Below are 19,964 nucleotides of genomic sequence, written 5' to 3' on the forward strand. Positions count from 1 at the left end.
TCAGCCAATCACAAATGCATATACGTATAGTCTGTGAATTCTTGCACATGCTCAGTAGGATCTGTTGACTCAAGTGTAAATATAAAAGACTGTGCACATTTTTTTTTAATGGAAGTAAATTGGAAAGTTGTTTAAAATTACATGCTGTATCTGAATCATGAAAATTTAATTTAACCCGAGTATCCCTTTAAGGTTAATGTGTGTATATTAAATAGCTTATTTTGTGTTTTGAAGCCACAACCTAATAAAATCGGTTGAGCGTGTAGGTATAATCAGATCTCATTACTTTATCACATTGTGTACACATATTTGCTTCTTTATCTTATATCTGTCCATAAACCTATGACCAATACTTGGAGAGAACTATGGAAAATTATCATTTTATTACCTTATCTCTCCTATACCACACTGGGAGTATAATTTCTTCTGCTGGCTGTGTTTACACAGCTTATCTATAGCTTGGACCTAAGGCCAGAAACTTTCAGAATAGGTGGGGATACCACAGGCTAAATCAACTATTTCAAATGCCAATATAAGGGTAAAGGAAATACTTGTAAACAATTTAATAGACACCAGCAATTTTTTTAGTAAAATATCTATTTAAGAGAAAGAAATATAATTTGTATATCTGTTTTTATTAAATAATTTTACACAGAATTTATTCACTTTTTTTATTATTCTTTGAAACACTAAATATTAAAAAGTAACAATAATTTGGTGCGGTTTATGATAATGCCTTAGCATTAGCACTTTTCCTCTGAAAGGGAACTGGTAAGTCCTTCTGTACCCTTCTGGGTGAGCAAAATGTAGCTGCTGCCTGGGTACACAAGTATGCCACACAACCCCTGAAAATGCAAAGCACAATAATGGTATAGCAATTGTAGGCAAAGTGTGGAATATGTCTTCTCTGATTTCTCTTCATAAGCTCAGGAAGTGTAATGGAACCCTCTTGAGAGTCTGATTACTCATTTGCATATATGTAACGATCAGGCGTGCTGGGGATTCAGTAGGTACCAGGCCCACAGCTCAAGTGCAACTACATGTAGTGCACTGTCTGCTGCTTTACCTGCTATATGTAATAGAATGTTACAAACGGGTGCGCTGTGATTAGACAGTGAGCCCGTGGCGATCTAGTTTTAAAAAAAACGCCACGACGCAGAGGATGGATTTGCTTATGAGATATAGTTTTAGCCTTTAAATTAGGTATTTGATAAATGTTTATCATAGGAAAGGCTATTCTTAGCCATTCATAGTGCAGGATTATGTAACATTTCCAACAAAGTTTACTGTCCCTTTAATCTACCAGGGTGCTTGAAACAGTTTATTGTTAAACTTCCATAAACTAACACTGTAACTCCAGGATTTGAAAATCACATCCTGGAAAAAAAATGTTTAATACGGCTGCAGTTTAAAGGGACACTGAACCCAAATGTTTTCTTTTGTGATTCAGATAGAGCATGCAATTTTAAGAAACTTTCTAATTTACTCCTATTATCAATTTGTCTTTGTTCTCTTGTTATCTTTATTTGAAAAAGAAGGCAACTAGGCTTTTTTTTTTGGTTCAGGACTCTGGACACCACTTTTTTATTGGTGGATGAATTTATCCACCAATCAGCAAAAACAACCCAGGTTGTTCACCAAAAATGGGCCGGCATCTAAACTTACATTTTTGCATTTCAAATAAAGATACCAAAAGAATGAAGAGAATTTGATAATAGGAGTAAATTAGAAAGTTGCTTAAAATGTCATGCTCTATCTGAATCACAAAAGTAAAAATTTGGGTTCAGTGTCCCTTTAAGTACTTTATGATTACGTAAGTTAATTTGTATTGGATTTGTGATTAGTAACACATTGATAATAGAAGTAAATTGGAAACTTTTTAAAAACTGTATACTTTGTCTGAATCACAAAAGAAATGTTTTGGGTTTCATATCCCGTCAAGACGTTGTGTGGTGTAAGCTGTCTCTTTAAAGGCTGTGTGTGCTTTGTGTGTAACTTGCATGCACCTTACCCTAAGACTGAGTGTCTGTGTGTGCTTGTCCCTTTATCACTTTTGAGGGCGTGCTAGGTTGTGTGCACAAACTTTGATCAGTCCCTATGCATATGGTGTGACTGTGTATGTGGTGAAAGTTGTCACAAAGGCTGGTTGTGTTGTGTGCATGCCTGCCCCTTTAAGACCGAGAGATTGCAAGGAAGTATGTGTGCATGCTATAATTTGTCCCTTTAAGAGTGTGTGTAAGGTGTGAGTGTGCAGTAAGTTGTACATGCATTTTGTGTGTGTTGGCTAATGTTTCTTGAAGACTGAGCATCCCTTTAAAGGGACACTGAACCCAATTTTTTTCTTTCATTATTCGGATAGAGCATGCAATATTAAGCAACTTTCTAATTTACTCCTATTATCAATTTTTCTTAGTTCTCTTGCTATCTTTATTTGAAAAAGAAGACATCTAAGCTAAGGAGCCAGACAATTTTTTGCTTCAGGACGCTGGACAGCACTTGTTTATTGGTGGTTGAATTTATCCACCAATCAACAAGAATAACCCAGGTTGTTCACCAAAATTGGGGTGGCATCTAAACTTACATTCTTGCTTTTCAAATAAAGCAACCAAGAGAATGAAGACAATTTGATAATAGGAGTAAATTAGAAAGTTGCTTAAAATTGCATGCTCTATCTGAATCACAAAATTAAAAAAATTGGTTCAGTGTCCCTTTAAGGCTGTGTACATTGTATATGTCTTTCCCTTTAAGATTTTTGTGAGTGTGTGCTGTAGTCTTCTCTAGTAGCCAAGGGGCTAAAAAGTGTTTCAAGTTGGAGCACATGGGGGGATATCAGCAGTGGAACCAGCTCATAAAAAAACAAACAAACAAGCACTCAGCTAGCCCTATAAGCTGTGTGTGAGATCTGCATACACCACAGGGTGATTGTGAGAATATCTAACAAACCGGGTGTCACTCATCATGAGATTGCGTGAGTTCACACAGGTATAATGGTTCATTTCTTAATTTACACTCAATTTTCCTTCTAAAATGGCGAATAAAGGTAATCTTGAGGCTGGTGGGGGAGGGTCAGCTCCGTTGTAACTAACCAGCACAGAAGCAGTGTAAGGGAGGGGAGATTCTGACTGTTTGTCTACTACAGCAATAAAGATTACACCAAAACTACTACAGTGTACCGCAAGGACTGCTGGGTGTTGTAGTCCATTTGGTCTTCAGCATTTGATCCTTGGTTAGTTGGCACGTCAAGACTGCACGGAGAAACATAAGGTCAGTAACAAAAAGCTGGATACCCTCGCCAGCCCCCTAGACTGAATGGCTTATTAGGTGTTCTATTTGTAGATAGAGGGAGATGAACTTCGACACATTTTCGATCTCCAAATTGGTGTATGTGCCTATGAGGGAGGTTACTGTTCTATTGCAACATTATAGCTCACAGCTTACCTGTCACATTGTGTCCTTCTAGGTACTGGTCATGCTGCAACATTACGTTAGATTTACTTTAGGTGCTTCATAAATACCTAAAAACATCTATCTGTTGTAATCATAGAGCTCTGGCTGCCTAAATATTTCACTTTTAAAATACTTATCCCATGTTCTCATATAAACATTTAGACATTGTGTTCTGAAGCCGCGTAACCCCTTAGCTGCCATAGAAGGCTGCAGTTGAGTACATAGCAGGACTGGCAGCCAAGGGGGTTACAATATATGATCCTGCACACGTTGTTGAGTGGCCCTCTGGACATCATTGCCCATCACCCAGCTGATTGTACTGATTCCTTCACCCCATTCACAGCTGGTGAGCTCATAGCTGGGGGGGATGGATGTCTGGGAAGCTGGACAGCCTCTTAAGGATACAGCAGCCTTGCTGTGTGCATACAAGAAGGCTGCATAGCCAGTGTGTGATATTAAGCAGTCTATACATTACATGTCATTTATACATAATGGGCTATGTAAGTGACAACTGTTAGGGTTGCAAGAGGGAGTTTACATTCATAGGTAGAAACCTTCAACTCACAGCATCTTATCATGTGACACCCGGTTTGTTAGAGACCCTCCCTATTACCCAGTGGTGCAATCTGCAGCAGATCTCACACCAGCACTTAGCTTGCAGGGCTACTGAGTGAGCTTGTGTTTTAATTTATTTAGTTTTAAAAATCTGATTTTACAGCTGATAACCATGTGCTCTAAATTAAAATGCTCTTTAGCCCTTTGGCTACAAAAGTCTTTATGGCAGCCACAGGGTTAATTGCATCTATGTTTTGTAGTGCTGGCTCTGTGTCAGATAGCTGGAGTTTTTGTGGGCAGGGCTGCTCAATGCTTCCTGCTCTCTGAGACTGCTGAGTGTGATGCACAAATCTTCAGCGGGCTTCATAGAAGTGAGCTTCAAATTATTGTATATGTTAAACAGGGCAAACATAAAATAGCTTGCTTCTCCCGTAGGAGCCATGTGCACTGCTGTACACATTTAATTGTATACATCAGTTTGTTTAATGCTTCTTCCTATACTTTAAACTTAGCTGTTTTAGAAGGATAGCAATCTTTTATTTGTAACCATAATGTCACGCTAATTCAATGTATTTAATATAGCTAGTTGAAAATACAATCCGCTATCTGCCACTATCCTTCACTACCAAAATTACCAACTGACTCTCAGATATCTGTAATTAAATGAGGTGCGCTTTATATTTTATAATGTATGTGTGTATATATATATATATATATATATGTGTGTATGTGTGTGTGTATATATATGTATATGTATGTGTGTGTGTGTGTATATATATATATATATATATATATATATATATATATATATATATATATATATATATATATATATATATATATATATATATATACACAGTTGTGCTCATAAGCTTACATACCCTGGCAGAATTTATGATTTCTTGGCCATTTTTCAGAGAATATGAACAATGACACAAAAACTTTTCTTTCACTCATGGTTAGTGTTTGGCTGAAGCCATTTATTATCAATCAACTGTGTTTACTCTTTTTAAATCAGAATGACAACAGAATGACCCTGATCACAAGTTTACATACCCTGGTGATTTTGGCCTGATATCAGGCACACAAGTTGACACAAAGGGGTTTGAATGGCTATTAAAGGTAACCATCCTCACGTGATCTGTTTGCTTGTAATTAGTGTGTGTGTATAAAAGGCCAATGAGTTTCTGGACTCCTGACAGACCCTTGCATCTTTCATCCAGTGCTGCACTGATGTTTCTGGATTCTGAGTCATAGAGAAAGAAAAAACAATTGTCAAAGGATCGGTGGGGAAAAAGCTAGTTAAACTCTATAAAACAAGGGGTATATAAAGATATCCAAGGAATTTAGAATGCAAATCAGCAGTGTTCAAACTCTAATCAAGAAGTGGAAAATGAGGCGTTCTGTTTGATAACATACTGCATTCATCTTGCATCAATTCTGATAAAATTTCCTGTGCCTTTGTAGTTCACACATCGCCAAAAAATCAGCAATCCACCTCAGTGTTTCACAGTAGGAATGGTGTACCTTTCATCATAGGCCTTCACTCCTCTCCAAATGTAGCATTTATGGTTGTGACCAAAAAACTAAACTTTGTGCCAGAAGGTTTGAGGCTTGTCTCTGTGTTTGGCATATTGTAAGCGGGATACTTTGTGGCATTTGCGTAGTAATGGCTTTCTTCTGGCGACTCGACCATGCAGCCCATCTTTCTTCAAGTGCCTTCTTATTGTGCATCTTCAAACATCCACAGCACATGTCATGTATTTCACCTGAAGTTATTTGTGGATTTTGTCTTTCCTAGCAGTTGTGGCTGAAATTTTTAGTTGGTCTACCTGACCGTGGTTTGGTTTCGACAGAACCCCTTATTTTCCACTTCTTTATTAGAGTTTGAACACTGCTGATTTGCATTCTCAATTCCTTGGATATCTTTTTATATCCCTTTCTTGTTTTATACAGTTCAACTACCTTTTTCCCCACCGATCCTTTGACAATTGTTTTTTCTTTCCCCATGACTCAAACGTCAGTGCAGCACTGGATGAAAGATGCAAGGGTCTGTCAGGAGTCCAGAAACTCATTGACCTTTTATACACACACACACACACACACACACACACACACACACACACACACACACACACACACACACTCTCACTCTACAAGCAAACAGATCACAGTTGAGGATGGTTACCTTTAATAGCTATTCAAACCTTTTTGTGTCAACTTGTGTGCATGTTATGAGGCCAAAATCACCAGGGTATGTAAACTTTTGATCAGGGTCATTTTGGGCAGTTTCTGTTGTAATTATGATTTAAAAAGAGTAAACACAGTTGATTGATAATAAATGGCTTCAGGAAAACACTAACCATGAGTGAAAAAAGTTTTTGTGTCATTGTTCATATTCTCTGAAAAATGGCCAAGAAATCATAAATTCTGCCAGGATATGTAAACTTATGAGCATAACTGTACATACACTTGGACACCTCTGGGATGATTTATTACATGATACATGAAAAAACGTGTTAAAACATGGATGCAGCTTCCATATAATCTAACCTACTTCTGATCCTCAGTACTTTGAATATACCAGAAGGCAGTCCTATTACTTTCAAGGTTCTTTGTTCTGAAAATAGGTTCACAATGTTTTTTTGTTAATTTGTATTTGGGATATTTAGAACAGTGCTTGCCAAATTATTTTAAAATCTAGCCAGAAAATGTGTGCATTACAACAATCCAATGTACATCTATTATCAAATTTGTTTTGCTCTCTTGATATCTTTTGTTGAAAATGATACTTAGGTAGCCTAAGGAGCTTCTTATTGGAGGCTGCACATATATGCCTTATGTTATTGGCTCACCCTATGCATTCAGCTAGCTCCTAGTAATACATTGCTGATTCTTCTATATGAATCATAAAAGAACATTTTTGAGTTTCATATTCCTTTAAGCATATATGATACATCTATACATATACTCTTCATTTGTACTCATTTCTAAAGAATCATAATTGGACAGATATTCATGCAAACAACATGTAATTGTTGCTATTTTTGACAATGGTATTTAACCCTTTCGCGACAGGGTTAAAGTGTCTACATCGGAACAACTGTTCCGAAGTAGACAAATTGAAACCATGCGATCGTGCAATTGTTGGATCGCATCTGGGGGGCATCCCTACAACCCTAGGAACGCCCTTCAGACTGCAATCAAATCCTGGAAGCCCAGAAGGCTTCAGGACAGCTGTTAGCTATGACGTTCTATTCCGTCATAACTGCTTTAATGCCTAGTGTAATTGTGACGGAATAGAATGGCATAACGGCATTAAAAGGTTAAAGGGACAGGAAACGCCAACATTTTCTTTTGTTTGGATAGAACATTCAATTTTCTAATTTACTTCAATTATCAATTTTGCTTCGTCCCCTCGTTATTCTTTACTAAAGGAACAGCATTTCACTACTGGCACATAAACACATAAACACAATCGGCGGCTAGCTCCCACTAGTGTAGGATATGCGCATATTTTTCAACAAGGGATACCAAGTGAACAAAGCACATTTGAAAATAGAAGTGAATTTAAAAGTATCTTAAAATTACATAATCTTTTTGAATTAAGCAAGTTTAATTTTGACCTTTCTATCCCTTTAAACTGCATAGCTTTATTGTAGACTCTCCCCTTTTTTTAAATTCAGTTCCAGAATTTTGGTGATATTTTAGGAGTTTCATTCATTAGTTGTAATGAAGTTGCAGTATGTTACTTTTTAATATATGTATAACATACTTCATGCAGAAAGCTCCTTTATTTGTTTCAAGGGTTAGCACATTGAGCTGCTAAGGCATCCCACGGCAGAACGCTATTTTGCTAAGAGCTGACGTTTCCACCTTTTAGCAAATGGCGTGCGGTAAATCAGTGCCACAGGGAGACAAGTCGAATTTCCCGCAAAGCTATTGGCTAAGAGGTGAAAATGTCACCTCTCAAGCAAAATAGCATTCTGCTGTGGGCTACCTTAGCAGCTTAATGTGGCAACACTTGAAACAAATAAAGGAGCTTTCTGTATTATTATTATGTTATATTTTATGAATGAAAGTCCCCTTTATGTGTTTCAATGGTTAAAGGGACAGTACACTGTAAAATTGTTTTTCCATTAATGTAATTTCAATGACTTGTTATACCAGCTGCAGATTATAAAATATTTTTAGAAATTGCATTTTAATGCTTATTTGTGAATATGAAGTAGCTGGTTTTGTGTTTTGAAACCACAGCCTATTATAATGGGTTGAACTTTAAGGTAATATCAGATCTCATTATGTTATCACTTTGTGTACACACACTTGCTTCCTTATCTTATATTTGTCTGGAAAACTAAAGCTTAATACATAGAGAGAACAATGGAAAATTATCATTTTATTACTTAATTATCCTGCAGCCCACTTAGAGTGTAACTTCTTCTGCTGGTTGTGTTTACCTAGGCTTGTCAATAGCGTATACTCCAGTATCAAAACGTTTTCAGTATAGGTGGCTGTACCACAGGCTAAATTAGCTATTTCAAAATAGGAGTAAAGGAGCTACTTGTAAACAATTATTAATAAACTCTAGCAGGTAAAATGGATCATTGGGAATAATTTAAAGGGGGAGAACATTTTTGAGAGAACTGTCCCTTTTAATCCTAGTATTTTACTAACACTAGGATTTACTTTCACTTTAAGGTGATGTAGCACTGATTTAACTTTTAGTTTCTATTGCAAAGAATGATTATCCTTTACAAACATGTGACTGCTGAGAATCTTAGAGGGGAGAGTGAAGTAAATAAAAGATTGTATAAACTGACTAAAATTATTATCCCAAACCTCCCTGGGAGTAAGTAAAACAAGCAAACAATTTAGATGTATTTTACAGCAAAAGGCAGCAGAATAAATATTTAATGTATATTACAATCATGTTGCACTTGCAAAAATGAAACATTTTATGCATTGTTGAAATGTCAAATTAAATGGTCCTTTAAACAATGTTTTGTCTTAGCCTCTCCCCTTCTGTTCCAGTGAACACACAGGTGAAAAAAGAATAACATTTATTTTAATGTTTTTATGTATTTTTTTTTTTTAAATACATTTTATTTTTTTATAATTTTTATTTTAACCCTTTCATGACATAGGCAATTGTTCAAGTTCTGAACGTAAACAAAACCTTGAATTTCAGCTATATGTCTTTTCAACCATAATTTACCCCTTTCACATTAAGTGCACCCACACTAATTATATATTGTTTTTTAGAGGACAGATAGGGCTTTCTTTTGGCATAAAAGATTTATTTCTCAACTATAATTTTATATAAAAAAAAGTAAGTGTGAGAAATTAAGAAATTTGAAGCTTTCCAAATGATTTTATTGTGAATATCATCATCCTGATATATGTTACTGCAATAAAACACCCATACTTGTGTTTAGCGATGTCCCATGTACAGGTTTTCTGAGATTTCTGGAATTTACAAGGCCCAACATACAGCCTACCCATTTACATAGAAAGCTGGCACATTCATTTTCTGGGCTTAAGTTGCTTTCATACATTATAGCAGCCCATGAATGAAAATTACCCCATTATGGCATACCATTTACAAAAGTAGACACCCTAGGGTATTCCAAAAGAGCCATGTCACGTCTTTTTGTGAAGCCCCTTAGTCACAACACCTGGCCAAATGTAGTGGTCATTTTTGTTATATGCGTTTTTTACACAAACACTGCACTTTGGCTGTTTCTGTCATCAAGCTTTTATGTTTTACTGCTATAAAACACACATATTTGTGTTTGTCAATGTCCTACGAGTACAACAGTACCCCCCATGTACAGGTTTTATGGGCGTTACAGGGCCAAATATGGGGTCTGCCCATTTCAGTTTTTATGCATGGAAATTTGGCACCTTAATTTTCTGTGCCTATGTCCTCTTTGAGACATTATAGCAGCCCAGGAATGAAAATTACCCCATCATGGCATACTATTTTCAAAAGAAGACACCCTAGGGTATTCCAAAAGGCCCATGTCACATCTTTTTGTGAAGCCCCTTAGTCACAACACCTGTCCAAATGTAATGGTCATTTTTTTTGCATGCGTTTTTTGCACAAACAGTGCACTTTGGCTGTCTCTGTCATCAACCTTTTATGTTTTGCTGCTATAAAACACACATATTAGTGTTTGTCAAGGTCCTACGAGTAAAACAGTACCCCCCATGTACAGGTTTTATGGGCTTTACAGAAGTTACAGGGCCAAATATGGGGTCTGCCCATTTCAGTTTTTATGCATGGAAATTTGGCACCTTAATTTTCTATGCCTATGTCCTCTTTGAGACATTATAGCAGCCCAGGAATGAAAATTACCCCATCATGGCATACCATTTTCAAAAGAAGACACCCTAGGGTATTCCAAAAGTGCCATGTCACATCTTTTTGTGAAGCCCCTTAGGCATAACATCTGGCCAAATGTAGTGCTCATTTTTTTTGTATGCGTTTTTTGCACAAACACTGCCCTTTGGCTGTTTCTGTCATCAACCTTTTATGTTTTGCTGCTATAAAACACACATATTTGTGTTTGTCAATGTCCTAAGAGTAAAACAGTACAACCCATGTATAGGTTTTATGGGCTTTACAGAAGTTACAGGGCCACATATGGTATCTGCCCATTCATTTTCTGGGCCTTTGTCCTCTTTGAGACATTATAGCAGCCCAGGAATGAAAATTACCCCATCGTGGCATACCATTTATAAAAGTAGACAACCCAGGGTATTGAAAAAGGACTATGTTTAGTCTTTGTTTGTAGCCACTTAGTCACAACATCTGGCCAAAGGTAATGTTCATGTTTTAGTTTATCACAAAAACACTGCCTTTTTGCTGTTTATATCATCCTTTTATGTTTTACTGCTATAATACACCCATCTTTGTGTTCAGCGATGTCCCATGAGTACAACAATACCCCCTATGCACAGGTTTTATGTGGTTTCAGGAAGTTACAGCGCCCAATATAAGGTCTGCCAATTTGCATGGAAATTGGGCACATTGATTTTATGGACCTTTGTTGCCTTTGAGACAGTATGGCAGCGCAGGAATGAAAATTACCCCACCATGGCATACCATTTGCAAAAATAGACAACCCTGGGTATTTTTGTAGCCACTTAGTCACAAAACCTGGTCAAATTTAGTGGTCATATTTTTTTATTTGCTTTTTTTCACACAGACACTGCCTTTTTTCTATTTAGATCAACATCATTATATTTTTTACTGCTATAATACACCCATATCTGTGTTCAGTGATCTCCCATGAGTTCAACAATACCCCCTATGCACAGGTTTTATGTGGTTTTAGGAAGTTACAGGGCCCAATATAGGGTCTGCATAGAAATTTGGCACATTGATTTTCTGGACCTATGTTGCCTTTGAGACAGTATGGCAGCCCAGGAATGAAAATTACCCCCCTCATGACATACCATTTGCAAAAGTGGATAACTCAGGATATTCTAAAAGGAGTATTTTAGTTGTTTTGTATAACTTATAATGGCCTTAGAGTGGATGGGCTTAACATATAAAGGGACAGGACAAGGTCAGGGGATTTATGAAGTTAGGAATACAGAATAATAAAATAAAATAAATTAGGAACACATACAGATTGCTTTCAAATTAAAAGTTTAACTCTGTGTGATATATTCTAAAGCAATCAGTGATACAGAGGCCAGGTTGAGAGGGGCAGTCAGGTCAATGGTAACTAGAATCCCTCCTCCCTCCTTTTTTATAGCAGACTCTGCATCTTTTCTGGGGTGTTAATTTGCAGGCAGTTGGGGGGATCCTAGTGGGAAAATGCCTGCCACAGAGTCGCTCGACATTTTCAGATTGAACAGTGGGAGGATTAGGGGTCTGGTTAAACAAAATATCAGATGTTACATTTAACACAAATTCCAAAAAAGTATAAGTTTTCCCTGCGCCTGTTTTTTTGTACAGCACATATGCATTATATACTGCGATCTGCATAATATAAAAGGCTACTTTTTTGTACCAAGTTCTAGTTTTTCTTTGAATTAGATATGGCTGCAGGCACCGGTCGGCTAAATCTACCCCCCCCCATGTTTTTGTTGTATTCCACAATGCACTTTGGCTTTAGGATCTGTGCAGATCTTCCCTTCACAGACACTGGCACTGTAGCTTCATCGTGCATTGTGGAGAGCATGTACACATCCAATTTTTTTTATATCAGTTTTAATAGCTCTGTGCTGGTGTAAAAATTATCGAGCCACAAATGGTACCCTTTATTTAGCAGTGGTAGTAGGAGATGCCACACAATTTTCCCACTTGTGCCAACTGAATCTGGGCAGCCAGGTGGATCCAAGTGGCTATCCTTTCCCTGGTAGATGCGAAATGCCCAGGTATACCCAGTACTGCATTCACAGAGCTTATAAAATTTTACCCCATAGCGGGACCTCTTGGATGGTATATATTGCTTGAAAAGCCATCTCCCCTTAAATTTCATGAGGGACTCATCAATGCAAATGTCCTGCTCAGGTACGTAAACTTCTTTAAATTTTTGGGACAGGTGGCTTATCAGGGGCCTTAGTTTATATAACCTGTCATGCAGGGGGTCATTTTTGGGGGGGCACTTGGTATTATCATTAAAATGGAGAAACCGCAGCAATTGTTCATATCTGTCCCTCTTCATAACCCCTGGAAAAAGAGGGGTAGCCAGGATGGGGTTCTGGCTCCAGTATGAACGAATGCTGGGTTTCTTCACAATCCCCATTATTAATGTCAGGGCCCAAAACTTTTTAATCCCTGGTATGTCAGTGGGGTGCCAGCTATTTTTTCTGACATACAGAGATTGGGGATTTTTGGACAGATACTGGCTGGCATATAAATTTGTTTGAGCAACTATATGCTCAAACATGGTATCTGTCAGAATCAGGGACATATAGTTTATTGGCTCACATACTGGAACATCACTTGTGATGCCAGGAGTCTCAGTAAATTATGGCATTTCTGGGGTAGTGAAATTTGGGGGTATCCAATTTTGGTCATTTGTGCGACGCCTCCTTTTAGGTGGCGGGCAGGGAGCACCAGCATCAGATGTATCACTCAGGGGCTCTATATCTGATGCCGTAAGGGTTGCGCTGTCAGACAGAGCAGAGAGGGTTTAACTCCCTGAATCTGCGGCAAGAATGGCATAAGCCTCTTCTGCTGAATAGCGTGTCATAAGGGATTTTTTTCAATACAAATTACCACTTCACCACCACCAATTCCCACTTCACCTTCCCCAAAATCCCACTAAACCACCCCAATTACCACCTCCCAATTACCCCCCACTCTATTCCCTCAGATATTTTTATTTAAAAAAAAATTATGATTTTTTTCTTTATATATATATATATTTTTTTTTTATAAACTAAAAAAAAAAGGAACTGGGAAGGGTAGTGATTGGGAACAGCAGGGAAGGGGTTAATAATAACTAAAGATCCCCACAAATAAACTTTTGGGCACTGATCAAAGCCCTGACAGGCTGATCACTGTAATATTAGGCTGACCACAGTAGCAGCTCAGTGATCAGCAGCAAAAACAATATTGTATTTATATATTTTTTTTATATTTTTTTTTTCCCCTCTCTAGCACTACAAACACTAAACTGTCTTCCTCTCTCTCTCAGATCGCACTGAGAGCAGAGAGGAAGCGGATACACTTGTAACAGCCAATGATTCCACTCATTGGCTGCTACATTGTTACAGGGGATAATCGATACACCCCCTCCATTCTGATTGGATCCTGGGGGAGTGCCAGAGGTGCTAGGCACATCCCCCAACCGGATCCATAACAAACAAAATATCGGAGGGGGCACAGGAGCTTAAAACCGTTATGCCGTTCTATTCCGTCATAACGGCTCTAAAGCCCAGTGTAATTATGACGGAATGGAACTGCATAACAGCGTTAAAAGGTTAATGTGTGTTTTTACCCCTAAATTGTTTTCTTTCATGTAATTGGCAAGAGTCCATGAGCTAGTGACATATGGGATATATAATCCTACCAGGAGGGGCAAAGTTTCCCAAACCTCAAAATGCCTATAAATACACCCCTCACCACACCCACAATTCAGTTTTACAAACTTTCCCTCCTATGGAGGTGGTGAAGTAAGTTTGTGCTAAGATTTCTACGTTGATATGCGCTTCTCAGCATTGTTGAAGCCCGATTCCTCTCAGAGTACAGCGAATGTCAGAGGGACGTGAAGGGAGTATCACCTATTGGATACGATGATTTCCCTAACGGGGGTCTTTTTCATGGGTTCTCTGTTATCGGTCGTAGAGATTCATCTCCTACCTCCCTTTTCAGATCGACGATATACTCTCAAATTTACCATTACCTCTACTAAAGAACTGTTTTAGTACTGGTTTGGCTATCTGCTATATGTGGATGGGTGTCTCTTGGTAAGTATGTTTTTATTACTTAAAACACTCTCAGCTATGGTTTGGCACTTTATGCAATTTATATAAAGTTCTAAATATATGTATTGTACTTATATTTGCCATGAGTCAGGTTACTGTATTTCCTTCTGCAGACTGTCAGTTTCATATTTGGAAATATAAACACTTTAAGAAATTTGTTTCTTACCTGGGGTTTAGTCTTTTTCAATTTTGACTACTTTTCATTTGCGGGTATTAGGCCCGCGGGTGCGTCAAATGTTAGACTTTATTGCGTCATTTTTGGCGCAAACTTTTTTGGCGCGGGAAATTACGTTTTTTGACGCAACTTCGTCATTTACGGCGTCATACGTGACGTCGAGACCTTTCACACGGCGGCGTCATTAATGATGCAAGTGTGTCATTTCCAGTCATTTTTCTCGCAAAAAAAGTTTACGTTACGTTGTGCGTCATACTTGGCGCCAATTTTTTTTCATTATTTCAATACCCCATTCATGTTTGCCTCCTGCTTCCTTCTCTATCAAGAGGCCTATGCTTTTGCATTTTTTTCCCATTCCTGAAACTGTCATCAAAATTGATGTTAGATCCATGTCTTAAGCTGTATTAGCTAGAAGAGCTTTGTGGCTTAATTCTTGGAATGCTGATATGACATCTAAATCTAGATTACTATCTCTTTCTTTCCAAGGTAATAATTTATTTGGTTCTCAGTTGGATTCTATTATTTCAACTATCACTGGAGGAAAAGGAGTTTTTTTGCCTCAGGATAAAAAACCTAAGGGTAAATCTAAGGCTTCTAACCATTTTCGTTCCTTTCGTCCGAATAAGGAACAAAAACTCAATCCTCCTCCCAAGGAATCTGCTTCCAGTTGGAAGCCTTCCTCAAATTGGAATAAATCCAAGACATTTAGGAAACCTAAGTCTACCCCTAAGTCCGCATGAAGGTGTGGCCCTCATTCCAGCTCAGCTGGTAGGGGGCAGATTAAGGTTTTTCAAGGATTTTTGGATAAAATCTGTCCAAAATCATTGGATTCAGAGCATTGTCTCTCAAGGGTATCGAATAGGATTCAAAGTAAGACCTCCTGTGAGAAGATTTTTTCTCTCACCCATTCCTGTAAATCCAGTAAAAGCTCAGGCTTTTCTGAAGTGTGTTTCAGACCTGGAGTCTTCAGGGGTAATCATGCCAGTTCCTCTTCAGGAACAAGGTTTGGGGTTTTATTCAAACCTATTCATTGTACCAAAGAAAGTAAATTTGTTCAGACCAGTTCTGGATCTGAAAATTTTGAATCGTTATGTAAGAGTACCAACTTTCAAGATGGTGACTATAAGGACTATTCTGCCTTTTGTTCAGCAAGGACATTATATGTCCACAATAGACTTGCAGGATGCATACCATCATATTCCGATTCATCCAGAACACTATCAGTTTCTGAGATTCTCTTTTCTAGACAAGCATTACCAATTTGTTGCTCTTCCATTTGGCCTAGCAACAGCTCCAAGAATCTTTTTGAAGGTTCTGGGTGCCCTACTATCTGTAATCAGAGAACAGGGTATTGCGGTGTTCCTTATTTGGACAATATCTTGGTACTAGCTCAGTCTTTACATACTGCAGAATCTCACACGAATCAAGTAGTGTTGTTTCTTCGGAAACATGGTTGGAGGATCAATTTACCAAAAAGTTTCTTGATTCCTCAGACAAAGGTCACCTTTTTAGGCTTCCAGATAGATTCAGTGTCCATGACTCTGTCTCTAACAGACAAGAGACGTTTAAAATTGGTTGCAGCCTGCCGGCACCTTCAGTCTCAGTCATTCCCTTCAGTGGCTATGTGCATGGAAGTTTTAGGTCTCATGACTGCAGCATCGGACGCAATCCCCTTTGCTCGTTTTCACATGAGACCTCTACAGCTTTGTATGCTGAATCAATGGTGCAGGGATTATACAAAGATATCACAATTAATATCCTTGAATCCCAATGTACGACACTCTCTGACATGGTGGATAGATCACCATCGTTTGGTTCAAGGGGCTTCTTTTGTTCACCCAACCTGGACTGTGATCACAACAGATGCGAGTCTTTCAGGTTGGGGAGCCGTTTGGGGGTCTCTGACAGCACAAGGGGTTTGGAAATCTCAAGAGGCGAGATTACCAATAAATATTTTAGAACTCCGTGCAATTGTCAGGGCTCTTCAGTTCTGGCCTCTACTAAAGAGAGAACCGTTCATTTGTTTTCAGACAGACAATATCACAACTGTGGCTTATGTCAATCATCAGGGTGGGACTCACAGTCCCCAAGCTATGAAAGAAGTATCTTGGATACTTGCTTGGGCGGAGTCCAGCTCCTGTCTAATATCTGTGGTGCATATCCCAGGTGTAGACAATTGGGAGGCGGATTATCTCAGCCGCCAGACTTTACATCCAGGGGAGTGGTCTCTCCATCCAGATGTGTTTTCTCAGATTGTTCAGATGTGGGGGCTTCCAGAGATAGATCTCATGGCCTCTCATCTAAACAAGAAACTTCCCAGATACCTGTCCAGGTCCAGGGATGTTCAGGCGGAAGCAGGGGATGCGCTGACACTTCCTTGGTGTTATCAACCTGCTTACATCTTCCCGCCTCTAGTTCTTCTTCCAAGAGTGATTTCCAAAATCATCATGGAACAGTCTTTTGTGTTGCTGGTGGCTCCAGCATGGCCACACAGGTTTTGGTATGCAGATCTGGTTCAGATGTCCAGTTGCCCGCCTTGGCCACTTCCGTTCCGGCCGGACCTACTATCTCAAGGTCCGTTTTTCCATCAGGATCTCAAATCATTAAATTTGAAGGTATGGAAATTGAACGCTTAGTTCTAAGTCATAGAGGTTTCTCTGATTCAGTGATTAATACTATGTTACAAGCTCGTAAATCTGTCTCTAGGAAGATTTATTAGAGTTTGGAAGGCTTACATTTCATGGTGTTCTTCTCATAAATTCTCCTGGCATTCTTTTAGAATTCCTAGAATTTTGCAGTTTCTTCAGGATGGTCTGGATAAGGGTTTGTCTGCAAGTTCCTTGAAAGGACAAATCTCCACTCTTTCTGTTTTATTTCACCGAAAAATTGCTATACTTTCTGATATACACTGTTTTGTACAGGCTTTAGTTCGTATTAAGCCTGTCATTAAGTCAATTTCTCCTCCTTGGAGTCTTAATTTGGTTTTGAAGGCATTACAGGCTCCTCCATTTGAGCCTATTCATTCGTTGGACATTAAACTACTTTCTTGGAAAGTGTTGTTCCTTTTGGCTATCTCTTCTGCTAGAAGAGTTTCTGAGCTATCTGCTCTTTCTTGTGAGTCTCCTTTTCTGATTTTTCATCAGGATAAGGCAGTTTTGCGGACTTCTTTTAAATTTTTACCTAAGGTTGTGAATTCTAACAACATTAGTAGAGAAATTGTTGTCTCTTCTTTATGTACTAATCCTAAGAATTCTTTGGAGAGATCCTTACATTCTTTGGATGTGGTAAGAGCTTTGAAATATTATGTGGAAGCTACTAAAAATTTCAGGAAGACTTCTAGTCTATTTGTTTTATTTTCTGGTCCTAGGAAAGGTCAGAAGGCTTCTGCTGTTTCCTTGGCTTCTTGGTTGAAACTTTGATTCATCAAGCTTATTTGGAGTCGGGTCAAACCCCGCCTCAGAGAATTACAGCTCATTCTTCTAGATCAGTTTCTACTTCATGGGCTTTTAAGAATGAAGCTTCAGTCGATCAGATTTGCAAAGCAGCCACTTGGTCCTCTTTGCATACATCTACTAAATTCTACCATTTTGATTTATTTTCTTCTTCTGAAGCAGTTTTTGGTAGAAAAGTTCTTCAGGCAGCTGTTTCAGTTTGATTCTTCTGCTTTTTGATTTAAGTTTTTTCCTTTCAAAAGTGAAAATAAACTTATTTTCGGGTTGTGGATTATTTTCTCAGCGGAATATGGCTGTTTTTGTTTTAGTCCCTCCCTCTCTAGTGACTCTTGAGTGGAAGACTCCACATCTTGGGTATTGATATCCCATATGTCACTAGCTCATGGACTCTTGCCAATTACATGAAAGAAAACATAATTTATGTAAGAACTTACCTGATACATTTATTTCTTTCATATTGGCAAGAGTCCATGAGGCCCACCCTTTTTTATGGTGGTTATGATTTTTTGTATAAAGCACAATTATTTCCAAATTTTCTTTGTTGATGCTTTCTACTCCTTTCTTTATCACCCCACTGCTTGGTTATTCGTTAAACTGAATTGTGGGTGTGGTGAGGGGTGTATTTATAGGCATTTTGAGGTTTGGGAAACTTTGCCCCCCCTGGTAGGATTGTATATCCCATATGTCACTAGCTCATGGACTCTTGCCAATATGAAAAAAATGAATTTATCAGGTAAGGTCTTACATAAATTATGTTTTTTCTTTAGTTGGTGCTAAAAGGGTTAAACATAATGTGTTAAAATGCCCCTAGATAAATACCCTGGGCTGTCCAAATTCTACATATAATATATACGCATGTGTAATAGTTGTGAAATGGGTGACCACTATTTAGCTTAGAGTCCAAAAATACCAAATATTAGCATTACAAATGTATAGAGTACCAACAGATTCGGCAGCACTATAAACAGAAGGTGATGAAACAGCTGGACTTATTGGATAACCATGAGGAACATTTTATTATTATCACTGTCTTTCTTGCATAAAACTTGTTTTTAAAAATATATGTATAGCCATTGCTGGAAGAATTCACTAGTCGCCTGTAAATGAGCAAGTGCACTACTTTTAGTCAATGCATGGGAATCCCAATGTAGCACTAACTATACACAGAAAAGCTGAGACCAACTGAAACCTACTCCACCCCTTATAAGGAGACACACTCCAGTCGTATTGAGCAAAAATCACAATATGCTAAGGTAAATTATACAAAAAGGAGGCAATATAAGTCAATATACAGGTATACCATTCTCATACAGCGGGTTAGGGACCGGAGCCCCGCTGTAAAGTGAAATAAGGCAGTTTTAGCTTTCTTTTCACTTGCCAGTGTGTTTAAAGACTTTAAAAACATGTTTGAACTAACATATATATATTAGAGGTGCAAAAGCACTAAGTTTAGTTTAACACTAGCACAGTAGTCAATAAATACTGTACCTGTAAAATAGTGACAATTACTGTAGTGCAATTTTGCCAGACTATAGCACTGAGACACAGATTGCACTGTAATGCTGTAAACAGAGTGAACTAAGCATAAAAAAATGGTGCCAGTCACTTTTCTCAGAATCTCACAATGATTACAGCACTGTCAAAATCCTTGGAGGTTCAACTTCCACAAAGCGCTGTATTAGCGAAGCGCTGTAAAGTGAGGTATACCTCTATTCATAAACGCTGCATTTCTAAAACAATGCTTATGCATTTATGGGTACTTTAATATGCTCCTGAAGGAGCACTTGTGATGAGGTAAATACATTATTTGTGGGTATGTGCTGGCTCTAAATATGTAGAGACTAATTTAACATACAGTATATCTGTAAATGGAAATATCAACC

General features: G+C 38.2%; 1 protein-coding gene across 1 annotated transcript in view; it reads left to right on the plus strand.

Moving 5' to 3' along the window:
• The first annotated feature begins 3,163 nt into the window (after nt 1-3,163).
• The window catches only part of FAM3C (FAM3 metabolism regulating signaling molecule C), a 194,068-nt gene continuing 177,267 nt past the window's right edge, over nt 3,164-19,964 (plus strand). The window contains exon 1 of the mRNA XM_053716678.1: nt 3,164-3,264. The gene's annotated coding sequence lies outside the window, so the exon portion shown is untranslated. The remainder of the gene's footprint in view (nt 3,265-19,964) is intronic.

Source organism: Bombina bombina, chromosome 6 (genome assembly GCF_027579735.1).
Source record: "Bombina bombina isolate aBomBom1 chromosome 6, aBomBom1.pri, whole genome shotgun sequence".
Taxonomy (NCBI): Eukaryota; Metazoa; Chordata; class Amphibia; order Anura; family Bombinatoridae; genus Bombina; species Bombina bombina.